The sequence below is a fragment of the Rhineura floridana genome, chromosome 3 (assembly GCF_030035675.1).
Source record: "Rhineura floridana isolate rRhiFlo1 chromosome 3, rRhiFlo1.hap2, whole genome shotgun sequence".
NCBI lineage: Eukaryota > Metazoa > Chordata > Lepidosauria > Squamata > Rhineuridae > Rhineura > Rhineura floridana.
This window is the reverse complement of record NC_084482.1, coordinates 201,419,220-201,430,724: the sequence shown is the minus strand read 5'-3', so window position 1 is coordinate 201,430,724 and position 11,505 is coordinate 201,419,220. Positions and strand designations below refer to the sequence as shown.

General features: G+C 45.0%; 1 protein-coding gene across 1 annotated transcript in view; it reads right to left on the bottom strand.

Moving 5' to 3' along the window:
- LOC133381083 (zinc finger protein 91-like) overlaps positions 1–11,505 on the bottom strand; it is a 164,079-nt gene that overhangs the window by 92,229 nt on the left and 60,345 nt on the right. The gene's annotated exons all lie outside the window — the stretch shown is intronic.

The window sequence follows — 11,505 nt, the reverse complement described above, 5'->3', positions numbered from 1 at the left end:
AGGGATGGGGGGCAGGTCCTACCTGGTGAAGTTGGCCAAAGGTGAGCAATCCGTGGCCCTCCAGATGCTGTTGGACTCAACTCTCATCATTCCTGACTACCGGCCATGCTGGCTGTGGCTGATGGGAATTGGAGTCGGACAGCACCTTGAGGGCCAGGGCATCCCCATCTCTTAGCTTCCCATTTTTAATTTGTAGCACAGGCCCACAGAGCTTTCCGATTTAAAAGCGTGGAGAGGAAAGCCAGGCAGAAAGAACAGCCTGGAATCTTGACCTGTCTCGACGCTAAAACACCCACATGCAAATTGGGTGTTCTGCATGTCCATGTCAGGTGAAAACAAAGATTGTACACCAGAACTGGGGAAGCTGCAGCCCTCCAGATGCTGTTGACTCCAGCTCTCATCATCCTTGACCCTTGGCCATGCTGGATGGAGTGAAGCAGCATCTGGAGGACCACAGGTTCCTTATCCCTGTTATGTGTCTTAATGCATTCCCTGCTTATCTTGGATGGACAGCAGGAGGTCCCTGATGAGAAGATAACAGCAGACAAAGTTGGATAAGAGACCAGCTAGCTAAGAGACCACCAAATTGTCCCCTACCATGCTGAACACCGGGAGGAGTCGATTTTCTAAGGGGTACACCTGGGCTCCCTGAAGAAGTCGGAGCTGTACCCCTTCAGCTTGCAGGTGGGGGCTCATATGATGGGATGCTTCTCCATGTGCAAAGAAAACCTGCATGTAGAAAACGAGCAGGTGAGGGAGAACGGCTCTAGTGTAGTCTTCCTGACATGCTAGTTTTCTGTGCTCAGCACCCTTCTCCAGCCTGATGCCTTCCTGATGTCAAGATCCCCAGGTTGGGGAAGGACTGATATATATAGTGGGGACCCTGTGCCCTCCCCAGATGTTTTTGGGCTCCCCAGTTCCCATCAGCCCTGGCCAGCATGGCCAATGGTCAGATATGATGATATTTATTTATATGTTGTCTTTCCATAGTTAAACCATGCTCAAGGCAGGTCACAACGTCAAAAAATATATATACATAAGTCACTCTCAACAGTTACCAAAATAAAACAAAACAGTAGTAAACAACAAATTAATGAGAACATCTCATTAAATATACAGTACAATTAAGCAATCCCCATATACTTCACAATAACACCTAACCGTATAAATACAAAGCCATCATCCGAATGACAGCAAAAATGCATCTCTAAAATTAGATCTTGACCCTAAAACGAAGTGATGGAGTCCTAGCAACATCTGGAGAGCTAAAGGCTCCTCATCCCTGATGTTTAAGATTTTCTCCCCACCAGCCAATGGGGGTACAGTATATTCCATCATGCCAGTCCTCCATCTGCAATTTGAAGTGCATGGGTGGAGTAACTGTAGCCTTCCAGATGTTGTTGGACTACAACTCCAATCATCCCTGACCATTGGCCATGCTGGCTGGGGCTGCTGGGAGTCCAGCAACATCCGGAGGCCTACAGCTTTGCCAGCCTTGCTGAAGAGGTACAGCCCAGACAGGGGTTTGCCCCCTCATTAAAAAAAAAAATTGAGCCTTTTTTTAATCTCCAAAAGGGCAACTGGTGAGGCCCACCAGGCTAGGCCAGAGCCTTTCTGGACACTGATTGTGCATGCCTAGGACATTTCCCAGAATCCCCTGTAATGGCATATGTCCCATAATCCTCTGCAAGTGTTCCTCAGCAGTCCTTCCAATGTGGAAGCAAATTTGAAAACAGTTAAGGTTGGGGAACCTGTGGCCCTTCCAAATGTTTTTGGACCCTAGCTCCCATCAGCCCCAGCCATCATGGCCAGTGGGCAGGGACAATGGGAATTGTAGCCAGTAACGTCCAGAAGGCTACAGGTTCCCATCCCTGATTTAGGGGAAACTAGCTTCCAAAGTGGGCCCATATCTATACCAAGACTAACCCAACGCAATATAGTTATCTGGGCTATTTGATCTTTCTCTTCCCCCCCCCCTTAAAACAAAACAAAACTATCATTATTGTAGTGCGGTAGTCTCCAAAGATGTCAGGTTGTTTTGACAGGCTTTTAAATTAGGGTTTGTCATGTGATTTTTTTTCCTCTCAAGTTTTGAAAATATTCAATAAAATTTGTAATTTTTGTGTGTGTGGTCTTGCATTTTCTTGCTTGTGTATCCCTTTTCTACCCCACCCCCTACGACGGTGGCCTCAAAACAGAAAACTTCCTTTCCAAAGCAAATAGTAGCTGTGTAGGTAGGGCCTTCAATCCCTGGCATCTCTTGGTAGGGTTGCGAGACAGGGCCAGCCCTACTATTAGGCAGAGAAAGATAGCTGCCTCAGACAAATGCTCAGGGGTGTGGAGTGGACAGGCACCTGGACTCCCACAGGTATTTGTTATATGGATGTAATTTTATTGTTGATTTTATGTTTGCCACTATGATATTTTCTGAATGCTGGTGGTATAGAATTTTTTATATTATTTTTTGGCAATTAAATGGTGGCTATAAATGGTGGCTCCATGTCAGTGGGGCAGTGGAATCCACTCCAGGTTGTAGTCTGAACTTTCAGTGAGCTCTCCAAGGTGCTGAAACCTATTCCCAAAAATAGGTTCAGCACCTTGGACAGGACCTTGAAAGTTTGGAATGAAACCCAGACTGGATTCCACTGACATGAAGTCACCAGCCACCACTCAGGTTCACAGACAGTGAGCCTCTGAAATATCAGTTGTTGAGCAGCAACAATGGGAGAGGGCTGTTGCCTTTGTGCCCTGCCTGTGGACTTCCCAGAAGCATCTGATTGGCTACTGTGAATGCTGGGCTAGATAAGCCTTTGGTTTGCTTCAGCAAGGTTTTTCTTAGATCCGTGTGTTGTGTTCTTTAATTAATTTTTTAAAAATACAACCTCAGCTTTAAGTTTTGGGTTTTTTTTCTCAGTATCAAAATCTGAAAACCAAACACTTGGAATTTTTTTTTTTTAGTCTGGCGTTTCAGATTCAAGTTTCACATTTGTATGTAAATTTGGAGCAAACTTCCCATTCAGCTTGTGCTTTCTACCTAGTTCATAGTATGAAACGACATTTGATTCTATGTTAGTTCCAGCAGGTGATGGGCAGGGGAAGGAGAGCAAAGAGGCGAAAGCTCCTCAACCAGAAAGTTCTAAGCAAAGCAAATGGACGGCTGCTGATGGAAAAATCCAAGCAGAACATTTTTCAAAGTTGTGGGAAGAAAGATGCCTGGAAGTAATCAGGTATTGGAACTAGACAGGCAAGAAGGAGACCACAGAGGTAAGACAGAGAATAGACCTGCTCCTTGTAAAGGTGGCGACAAAAACGTCCATACAGTCACAGTCTGGGATGGTGCGGAAAAAACCACGTGCTCTGATCATCTTAAAAGCCAGGCGAGTCTCACAGCAGAGAATTTCTCTACGTGTCCAAACTGTGGGGAAAGTGTCACTCGGCATCCAGGCCTTGCAACAAGTGAGAGAATCCCTGTATAAATGCTTGGACTAAGGGAAAAGCTATCAGAGCTCCACCCTTCTTAGGCATCAGAGAATCCATACAAGGAGGCATAAATGCTTGGAATGTTGGAAGACCTTCGTTCAGCATACTGACCTCTAAGACATCAGAGGAGCCACACAAAAAGCCCATACCGCTGCTCACAGTGCGGAAAGAGGTTCGGTCGGAGCGCAGGTCTCCAAATGTATGAGAAGCTACACACAGAAAAGAAACCATGCGAATGCTCAGAATGTGAGAAAGGCTTCGTTCAGAGCTTGCGTCTTCCTACACGAGAGGATGCACACAGGGGAAAAACCATTGACGTGTGCTGTACATCACACAAACCACCCAGAAGATAAATTGTACACTTTTTGGACTGTGGGAAGCACTTTGACCAGACAGCAAACCTCATCATCCATGAGAGGAGTCACACGGGAGAGAAGCCTTACCCATACATGGCCTGTGAGAAAAGCTTCAACAACAGATCACATTAGTCATGAGAGAACCCACACAAGGGGAAAACCAAATGAGTGCTTTGACTGTGGGAAGACGTTCAGGAGCAGATCAAACCTTCTTAGTCACAAGAGAATCCACGCTTGTGGGCCGGGGCCAGGGGGACATAAGTACAAGAAAATCATGGGGAAAACACCAGTCAGTGGTGTCATCTAATCTGAGAAAACAGCTTTGAACCAATTGGGTTGTTGGTTCTGTTATTATTTGTATTGCTGGTATGTTTTGTATGTTTGTGTGAGAGAGGGAGACAGTCAGACAGGTTATTTTAATTAATCTTGTATTCAGTACCATCTATTAGCCACCACATAGTCTTCTGCTGAATGTATCATGTGTGTAATATTTTTATTTCAATGAATGAATAAACAAACAAAAATAGTAAAAGAGCCCGCTCCCAGCCACTGAACCCTGTAGCGCCGTCAAAGTGATTGTTGGCCTCCCTGTGGCTTCTCTCACAAGTCTCCTTGTTTGAGTGCTGAGTTTTGAGGGATGGTCTTTTCTTGGCAGTGCCTGGGTGGTGTGATGCAGCTTCCACTTCCTGATTATTGATCCAACTGTGCTCACGGGGATATCCAAACACTTGGATATTATTATGTACCCTTTTCCTAATCTATGCATTTGTATTAGGCTATCTCTCACTTCTGTAGAATGCTCTTTGGTCTGCATTTTCCAACCGAGTCACAGCCTGACCAATGATCCTTCAACAGTGGGGGTTTTATCCTGACAATGTGACAGCAACTTGAATGGTTCACAGGTGGAGGCCAGTGGTAAGGTCATTGTGTCCTCAATAGGGCAATTTCTTTCTTCTGTGTAATCGGGGAGCTTCCACAGCACAGGGGCTGAATACTTATGCAAGCAACATCTTTCAGTTTTTTTATGTTTCTTTCAAACATTTCCCGACATAAGACCAATGTCACCTTCAAATAATTGATTTTGAGTTTCAGTGTTTCAAAATAAAATAACATACAGAACGAAATTATAATCTACTATTGGTAATTCAGTAATATGAGAGCATTGGTCAGGGGTCTGAATACCTTTGCAGGGCACTGTATTTATTTACGAAGTGCTGGTGCCTCTGGGAAGCCCACAAGCAGGACCTGAGTGGAAGAGCACTCTCCCCACTTGTGATTCCCAGCAACAGGTATACAGAGGCACATATTTCCTCTGCCAGTGGAAGGAGACATCATGACTAGTAGTCACTGACAGCCTTCTCCATGAATTTGTCTAGTCCTCTTTTAAAGCCTTCCAAATTAGTGGCCATCACTGCCTCTTGTGGGAGCAAATTCCATAGTGTAACAATGCACTGTACTCCCCTGGGCATTTTGACACTCACGACATGGCGGGGTAGAAGTCTGAAACCAGTGAGCTTTTCCTACGTGATGAGCAATTGAATGAGGGGGAGAGGGAGAAATCTCTTCAGTCTGCCTCAACTAGCTCATCTATCTAATCAACAGAACTGGGCTCCCCATTAAAAAAAACTGGTGTGGTGTAGTGGTTAGAGCATCGGACTAGGACCCGGGAGACTACGGTTCAAATCCCCGCTTGGCCATGGAGTTCACTGGGTGACCTTAGGCCAGTCACAGTCTCTCTCAGCCCAACCACCCTCACAGGGTTGTTGTAAGGATAAAATGAAGAGAACCTTGTGTGCCACCTTGAGCTCCTTCGAGGAAAGGCGGGACATAAATGCAATAATGATGATAATGATGATAAGGTGGCCTGCAGCAGGAAGCTGCTCTAGGAATCTCTGGAGGACCATCTCTTATTAGCTCCGGGGTCTTGCTTCCTGCTTCCACTTGTCTGTTTTTCATTTGGGTCCTTCTGTTTCTTTTCAGCATGTTTTAGGAGCACAGGAAACTGCTTTATATCAAGTCAGGCCATTCATCCATCTAGCTTGGTGCTGTCTACTCCAGCTCTCCTCAACATAGTGCCCTCCAGGTGTGGTTGGACTAAAACTCCCATCATCCCTGACCACTGGCAACATTGGAAGGGGCTGATGGGAGTTGGAATCCAACAACATCTGAAGGGCATCAGGTTGAAGAAGGCTGGTCTATACTGACTATAGGTGGCTCACCAGGTTTTTTGATGGGAGTCTTTCCCAGACCTACCTGGAGATACAGGGAATTGAATCTGGAGCATTCTGCATGCAAAGCATAGCATAGCTCTGCCACTGAGCTATGGCCCTCATATATTTAATCTCACATACAAGCAGGCCCTGCAATAAAATGTTGCAGTATGGAGTGCTCCAGTTCAGTGTTCCAGCCAGCCATGCCCTCTTCCAGCTTACTCCATTCCATGCCTTCTACCCATCCTAGTTTTTAATTTAACCCCCAATAAGTACTCAGCATTCTGTGCCTACTAGGCTTGCTTAATTCTCACTGGACTGTTTTTGGTCCTTTGCCCCCCATGCCCCTTCCCCAAACATTTTGCCCAATGGGGGGATCTGAACCAGCAGCCTCTTGAGTGTGTTCATCATTGTTTTAACAGTGGAGTCATAGGGCTCCCTTAAGATTCTTGTTTTATTTCAACAGGCAATGAGACTTAGGAGGGGATTCTTAGCTGGAATTTTCTGACAAAACTCAACTTTGGGGGGCATCTGTAGGAAGATCAATCTGTAATGTTTATCCATTTCTGGTGGTGGGAGAGCAGCCTGGAAGCCAGCAAGAACCAGAGGAATACCATGTGAGCACCCAGAAGAGAGATTGCATGCTGCTGCAGTTCCTTGTGGATCAGGAGATGAGGATCTTAATGAAACTTGAAGAACCCAGCAGGCTGAAATACAAAGGTCATGTGTCGAGCATGGGAAAAGCATTTGCCAAAGCTCTGACACTAATAAAAATCGCCAAAGTTGCTGGTGCCACCACAGGAAGGAAAGCATATAAGTGTTCCTATTGTGGAAAGAACTTCAGCTGTGGCTTTAGTCTGTTAGTTCATGAGAGAATCCACATGGAGCTAAAGCCATATAAATGTCGTGGGAAGAGCTTCAGTAGCATTCTTTGCTCTTTATGCACAAGAGAATCCACACCGGAGAGAAACTGTAAAAGTGTTCCTACTGTGGGAAAAGCTTCAACCAAAGGTCGCATCTTATTAAACACGAGAGAATCCACATTACAGAAAAATCCTACCAATGCTCACAATGTGGGAAGTATTTCAGCACATGGACAAACATTACCCAGCATGAGAGGACCCACATAGGTGAGAAGCGATACAAAAGTTTGGACTGCAGGAAAGCCTTCAATCAGGGGGGAAACTGTATTAAACATGAATGGACCTACTTGGGGGAGAGACTGCAGGAAAAGCTTCAGCCAGAGGTCAAACCTAGCTTCCCATGTTAGAACCCACACCAGAAAGTTGTTCATATGTTCAGAATGCAGGAAAATTATCTGCTACCATGCCCTGCTTTCTGCACATCAGAAAAACCATGGGGGAGTAATACTATGAAAATGCTTGGATAGCAAGGCATTTATGGGCTTAAAGTGAAGTCTCGTCTATCATGACCAAATGCAAACAAAGAAATTGTAAAAATGATGAGATTGTGGGGGGAGCAGCAAAGCAGGGGTGGGGAATCTGTAGCCCTCTGATGTTTGAAACATAGGAAGCTGCTTTATACTGAGTCAGACATTGGTCCATCTAGCTCAGTACTGTCTACACTGACTGGCAGCAACTCTTCAGGGATTCAGATGGCAGCTTTCCCAGCTCTACCCAGAAATCCCAGGGATTGATTTTTTTTCATGTGAAGCATGCGTTCTACCACTGAGCTACTTTTCAACTTGCAGGAAGGTTTGTTTACAAGACGGACCATTCAAAATAGGGTCCTCCAGCAGTAGTCTCAAATAGTTATGGTTCATTCAGCCATCTTGGGAAAGAAAAAGACACAAGCACAATCTTCTCAATTTGTGAATTTTATTCTTTAACAGGGGAAAGGGAAATGGAAGCGTAATAATAATTAAAAAAGCAGCAGTAAAACAAGATATGAATACAAAAGGGGGGGAAAGCTGATTATTACATCATCAGATGAATACGGCTTCTGTCAGCTTAAAATTGTGGACAAATACTGGCCCTGGATCTAGAGAAAGCTAGCTTTAGGGTGCAGTCCTATACACCAGGGGTGGCTAACTGACAGCCCTCCAGGTGTTCTGGGACTCTAACTCCCATAATTCCTGATCATTGGGTGTGCTGGCAGGGGTTGGTGGGAGTTGAAGTCCAACAACATCGGGAGAGCCACAGATTAGCTACCCTTGCTAAACACCCTTTGAAAACAACGGGCTATACTTCTGCACAGACCTGTATAGGATTGCACTGTTAGTTAAGTTCTACTGAAATTAATGGGGCTTAAGTTATTCATGACTAACATTAAGTCAAAGTGATTTCGATGGGACTAAAACAAGACTATGTTTCTCAGAACTAGGCCCATTGTTTCCATCCAGCATGCTATATTAGAAATTCAATAAGATCAACTTGTCCCTTAGAGTGAAATGACCTTTTTAAAAAATGTACTGTATTATTGAAAACATACTGTCAGGCAGAGGGTTGGAAAAGCCTTAGTTCAAATGTAGTTTTCATGAAGAATAAAGGATGGATACGTCATTAGTCCTCAAGGAAGAAAATTGCTACATTTTATAGGTCAGCTGTGTTTCTCAAACAATGAGTTATTTCGGAACTGTTCATCCTCTACGTACCAACCCCTTTCCAAAAATAAAAACAAAATTATTTTAATGCACTGAGAAATCTTTAAGCTTAAAAAGAAAAGAAAAATGCAGCGGCTTTGTGTATACAATCCAGAGAAAAAGATTAGTGTATTTAAGTCCCGTTGGAAATAAAACAGATTCTCAAATGTGCATCGAGGCTGCACACTTTGGGACCCACCAAGCCCCCCACCAGCTATACCTCTGTGGTAAAGCCCTTGCTTTGCAAAAGGTCCAAGTTTCAATTCCTGGCAAGTCTTACGTGAAAAGAATATCAGGCTGCAGGTTGCGGAATTCCCATCAAGAGACCTTGGAGAGCCGCTGCCAATCAGAGTAGACAATACTGGGCTAAACAGACCAATGCCATCACTCAGCTGTATATCGTGACCTCCTTTTGAAATCAAACAAGGAGGTTGTTGAAGCCCTGGAACGGTTGGTTAGCTGCATGGATTCTAATTTGTGCAAGTCTCAGGGAGGATATATCCCTGTGATACTTGGTATCCCTTGAGATACTTAGAACGCAATGACTCTCAGGAGACAGCTTGAACAGGATCTGTTGACAAGTATGGCACTTGAGATGACATGAATGAATACAGAAGTAACGTTTGTGGGGTTTGATTGGTGGTGGCCATTTTACTCCCACAAGCCCCGCCCCGGATTGCTGTTGGCACTCACAAAGCAAGTTCTCACCCTTCAGCACATTCCTTCCCATTGATTTGTATGGGTCTTCTGCACACACATGCTATGCTCTTTCAGATATGAATTTTGACTTCATTTTAATCCGCTCTGGTTTTGGTGTTTCTGGAGGCTTCATGGTACATATTAACGCCCAATTTCCAAAAAGTTATTCCATCCTAACACTCAAGTCTGGGCAAGAGTTTAACCTATACCAGGGACAGGGGGCGCACGGACTACAGCTTCCATCATCCATGCATACCAACAACTGGAGGGCCACAGATTCTGTAACCAACCCCGACCCACCCTGAGCTAAAACTGAGCAGTTCTGTGGGAGACCCAAACTAAAAATCTCAGCCTCAATGATGGATCAGTAAGCAGATAGGTGAGTAGTAGACACAGTGCTTAAGAAAAACAGTACCATTTGTTTACAAAGGACTCCAATACACTACTGTTATCCTGCACCAGATGTGGGGAACCTTTGTCCCTCAAGATGTTGCTGAACTACAGCTCCCATCATCCCCAGCCAGCATGGCCAATGGCCAGGGATGATGGGAGTTGTAGTTCAGCAACATCTGGAGGGAAAAGGTTCCCCACACCTTCCCCACACTAATAGTAAACCCAGGTCAAAATACATTTAAAGCACGTCTTCCCCCAAAGAATCCCAGGAACCGTAGTTTACCCCTCACAGAGCTACAATTCCCAGCACCTTTAACAAACTACAGTTGCCAGGATTTAGGGGGGGGAAGCCATGTGCTTTAAATGTGCTTTAACTGTATCATGTGGGTGTGATCTCATTCTCTGAATATGGATCTGTAAGCAGCCAAAATGGTACCACCCATTTACAAGAGGGAAGTGGCAGTAGGCTTGGGGGAACCCGAATGTTTGCAGAAATACAAAAAATCTTTAGGGAGAAAAAAACCTAAGTTGTAGAGGGGATCCCTGTAAAGTGTCCAAGAGGACTGAACACGCTCAGTGGCCACAGAATGCTAAGGGTCTATTGCGGGGCGGGGGGGCGGACCCAGCAAGGGAGAGTAATGGAAGAGGTCACACCTGGCACCCTGAACAGGAGTACTCTCCACCACAACATTTTGTTGCAGACTCCAGTTGTTGCATTGAATGTGAGTCGAGCATGACTGTCACCACAGGCGGCTGCAGCACAATTTCAGAGATTATGAAACTGACATGCAATTAACCCCTCTCCGGTTTCAATGGGACATGGGCAAACATCAGGCTTCTCAGATCTGCCTTGTTTTTCTAGAACCCAGAGATCTAACCAACCGGAGGCAAATGCAAAGGTCATATACATACCTCGAACGAAAGGACACTGTGCCGCTGAGCCAATGGATTTCTTTTCTGCAACAGAACTGAACTAACCTGAGCTCTCACAGTCCTTTCAAACATATACGTCCACTTCTGGTTAGCTTCGTTTCAGCAGCCTAATTTATGTGAAAAATGCAGTGCTGTTGTTGCTATTGTTAAGAACATCAGAAGAGCCTGCTGGATCAGGCCAAAGGCCCACCTGGTCCAGCATCCTGTTCTCACAGTGGCCAACCAGATGCCCCAATGGGAAGCCCACCAGCAGGACCTGAGCAGAAGAGCGCTCTCCCCACTTGTGAATGATTCCCATCTGCTGGCATACAGACACATTTACTACCTCCAGCGGTGGAGCCAGAACATAGCCATTGTGGTCAGTAGCCACTGATAGCCTTATCCTCCACTGTTGAACAACTGGAAACTAGAAACTTGCTGATCGACTGCAAATCACCCAGTGATCTACCAATAGATCCCCGCCTACCTTCTTGATGTGCAGGACATCCAGGTTGTGGTGGAGAAACTTCTACATCAGACCCTCAACACAAGCCCTCGGCACAACATTCTCCTGAAATAATGGAGCTGTCTGCCTTGCATTCACTAGCAAGTTAACCAAGATGTTTGCAATTTCCCTAGTCAATATCCAATCTGGACATCCTATTTCATGCTAATTTAGGTTACCATGGTGTTTAAGACATAGAAATGAAGCGCCAAATTGAAACAGAAACATTGTTTTGCCAAGTTGCCCTAACAGAGCCCACAGACAGTTCGAAAAACAAACAAACAAAAACCAGGACAAAACCTTTGCTGTCTGCAAGTTCTCATTATTTTATTGGCTGAGTTGCTGTGA